Source organism: Macrobrachium rosenbergii, chromosome 33, assembly GCF_040412425.1.
Source record: "Macrobrachium rosenbergii isolate ZJJX-2024 chromosome 33, ASM4041242v1, whole genome shotgun sequence".
NCBI classification, from domain to species: domain Eukaryota; kingdom Metazoa; phylum Arthropoda; class Malacostraca; order Decapoda; family Palaemonidae; genus Macrobrachium; species Macrobrachium rosenbergii.
The window spans coordinates 7,355,001-7,358,715 of record NC_089773.1 but is presented as its reverse complement, the minus strand read 5'-3'; the positions used below and the strand labels follow the sequence as shown (position 1 = coordinate 7,358,715).

Sequence of the window (3,715 nt, the reverse complement as noted above, 5' to 3'; positions counted from 1 at the left end):
TATATATATATATATATATATATATATATATATATATATATATATATATAGAGAGAGAGAGAGAGAGAGAGAGAGAGAGAGAGAGAGAGAGAGAGAGAGAGAGAGAGAGACTAGAGAGAGAGAGATCGTCCGTTGAAAATTCTTTAAAAAAAAGCTATATAAAGAGAGAGAGAGAGAGAGAGAGAGAGAGAGAGAGAGAGAGAGAGAGAGAGAGAGAGAGAGAGAGAGATCCCTTGACTATGCTACATTTAATTATTGGGATCGTCCATTGAAAATTCTTCAATAAATTGAATAAATCGACAGAGAGAGAGAGAGAGAGAGAGAGAGAGAGAGAGAGAGAGAGAGAGAGAGAGAGAGAGAGAGAGAGAGAGAATCGAAACGCATCCCCTGCATCGTACACATTTCATTATTAGGCCACCCATTGAAAACCCCTTAACGAAAAAAACAATAAAAAATAAAAACAATCGCCTCTATTCTCCTGCCCCAAACAACAACCATTATCTATTGTCTCCATTCAATTCGTGTGTCCTCTGACCTAAGATGACCCCTCCCCTTCTCCCCCCTCCCCGACCTGGGTAAACCTTCCCTCCCCCATACCCCGTTGTCATAAAAGTCCTGAAATGACCCAAATCCGGATTGACAAAATATCCGGACGCGATGGAATGTATCTATTGCTTACGTATCTATCTATATAGACGGTCATCTTTTTCTGTAACAATCTACTTACGTGCCCATCTTTTTACGTGCCCAGTTTTTTAGTACCCATCATTTTACGTACCCATTACTTACGTGCCAATCTACTTACGTTCCCAGCTTTTTACGTGTCCATGTATTCACGTACCCATCTATTTACGTGTCCATATATTTACGTACCCATCTATTTACCCGTCCATCTATATACGTACCCATCTTTTTACGTGCCAATCTGTTTATGTGCCAATCCTTTTCCTTACCCACCTATTTACGTGCCCATATGTTTACTTATCCACCTATATCCGTGCCCATCCTTTCATGCACCCATCTCTTTACGTACCATCCACTCACGTCCGTACGCACGTCCCCCCGTAAGAAAGAGAAGCAATATTCAAATACGCTTGAACGCGTGCATTCGTCAATGCACGCGTAGGGTACGCACAAATGCGTACCCTGCCGTTGACTCACGGAAGCACGTAACATGCGTGCGTACGCCCCGTCATTGCGTAGAGCGGAAGGCGGGACTACAATAACTGGCCCGCCAAACAGGCAGGCGAGGGCAGTTCTCTCCGAGGCGTGAAGGAGAATAGTTGCGTGTGCGCCGCTGTATCAGGTGTCGTCAGGAAGAGGAACTGTCTGTCTGTCCTACTACAGGAAAGAGGAAGGAAGGACGTGTTTCCTTCTGAAGGAGGTGGCGGGTAGTTCTTGGGCTCTCCCGAGGCGACGACGGTGCGCCGTGTCGGTCGTGACCTGTCCTGAAGAAGGAGCCGGTATATACCCTCAGGGGAAAGGAGCTATCCCGACGGGAAATAAAAAGTTTCCTGAAGGAGGTGGTTAGCTACCCTCAGGTACCAGGTGGTTTCAAGGTATCCTTCAGGAGTTGAGTAACCCTGAAGGCGTTGTAGTACATCCTGAGGGGAAGGAACTCTCCTGACGGGAAAGAAAGTATCCTGAAGGAGGTGGTTTCAGACATCCTTCAGGTGTTGAGTAACCAAGAGGAAGGTGTTGGCCATCCTGAAGGAAGAGGTTGGTGGAGGAACTTGAGAAGTGAAGAAAAGAAAGAAAAAGGTACATCCTGAAGAAGGAGTTCCCCTGAAGTGGTAAGATCACCTGGAAAGGGAGAGCCACTTATCCGCCCTAAAGGAACGCACACACCTTCAGAGGACCTAACAACTCTCCTGCGGAAGGCACCGAAGGCAAGCAACGAGCGACATTCAAAAAAGTGCAAAAAAAAAAGAGGATATTAAAAAAAAAAAACCGAAAAGAGGAAGAAAAAGTGTTACGACCGTGAGGCGACATCCGCTGAAATTGGTAGGTGGCCCCTTCTCTCTCTCTCTCTCTCTCTCTCTCTCTCTCTCTCTTTAATTGGAATAGATAGGCAGAAAAGGGATTGTCACTCTTCGATATTAGATTGATTTAAAAAGCTTCTTCCTCCAGCCAGAGGCGCCCTTCGGTTAGCTATTCCTTGTCTGAAGGCGTCGAAGACGCCCTCTTGAGATTTGGAAGATCTTGAGTGTCTTACTTTATTTTATGAGTTTCTAAATACTTTTATAAGGAGGGTTCAATTGTTACTTCATTCTACCCTTTTTGAATGACCTTAAATAAGTCACTTTTTTGAATGAATTTAATAAGTGGCTTTCGAATAAGTTACCCTAGAAGATGATACTGCAATGGGAATTTTATAGAACATAGAATTTAGGCCAAAGGCCAAACGTTGGGACCTATGAGGTCATTCAGCACTGAAACGGAAACTGACAGTAAGAAATTTGAAAGTTGTAACAGGAGGAAAACCTCGCAATTGCACTATGAAACAATTGTTAGGAAAGGGTGGAAAGTAAGATGTGGAAGAAAGAGAACATGAACGGAGGTACAGTAAAAGGAATGAAAAGGGTTGCGGCTAGGGGCCGAAGGGACGCTGCAAAGAACCTCAAGTAATGCCTACAGTGCACCGAACGAGATGCACTGACGGCACTACCTCCTAAGGGGGATACTGTAATTGGTGCTTGAAAAAGTACCTTGGAAAAGTTACCTCATGCCATTCCTTCTTCCTTGCTAAATTCCGAGGGCCTTTACAAGTAGGGTACTTTAGTTAGTTACTATATATTCAAAAGCTGATCAATTTCAGTAATCGTATTTTACTTCCCTCGTCGTTGAAATACATTTAAAATATCTATTTTCAAAATATACAGCGGCACAGTCTCCCTTCAGAGGACGTCGCGCAATTGGAAATTCAAGTTCAAGGTTTTATTACTTCCCTAATTTATTTCAATTTTTTATTATTAATTTATTAAATTATTCTTTTTCTGGTAAGTGAGATCTCTTCTTTCTGTATATCCCTTTACTTCCTCGTACTTCCTCCTAATGAAAGTCATATTCTTCGGAAGGTTGAATTTCAAGTCAGTGGACCCTGTGGTGGGCTTGTTCCATATGAATAGGCCTCTTCATCTTCTGAATAATAATAATAATAATAATAATAATAATAATAATAATAATAATAATAATAATAATAATAATAATAATAAAAAAGCTTGATAAGAATAGGTGGGCTTGTTCCATAAGAATAGGGTTCACCTTCTGAATAATCATAAGAATAGGGTTCATCTTCTGAATAATAATAATAATAATAATAATAATAATAATAATAATAATAATAATACGTGCCAACAGACCAGACGTGACGTTAATTGGCAAAATCAAGAAGAAAGTATCACTCATTGATGTCGCAGTACCATGGGACACCAGAGTACATGAGAAAGAAAGAGGGAAAACTGATATGTACCAAGACTTGAAAATCGAAATAAGAAGGATATAGAATATGCCAGTGGAAATTGCACCCTTAATCATAGGAACACTAGGCACGATCCCAAGATCCCTGAAAATGAACCTGGAAAAACTAGATGCCGAAGTAGCTCCAGGACTCGTGCAGAAGAGTGTGCTACTAGAAACTGCGCACATTGTGAGAGAAGTGATGGACTCTAAGGAGGCAGGATGCAACCTGAACCCCCCACACTATAAAAACACC

The 3,715-nt window shown here is 41.8% G+C and overlaps 1 protein-coding gene across 2 annotated transcripts in view; it reads left to right on the top strand.

Annotated features, from left to right (window-relative positions):
* The first annotated feature begins 1,224 nt into the window (after window positions 1-1,224).
* LOC136855882 (ankyrin-3-like) overlaps window positions 1,225-3,715 on the top strand; it is a 52,808-nt gene continuing 50,317 nt past the window's right edge. The window contains exon 1 of one of the 2 annotated variants that reach the window (XM_067133290.1): window positions 1,225-2,004. The gene's annotated coding sequence lies outside the window, so the exon portion shown is untranslated. The remainder of the gene's footprint in view (window positions 2,005-3,715) is intronic. The other variant, XM_067133291.1, reaches the window with a different exon arrangement.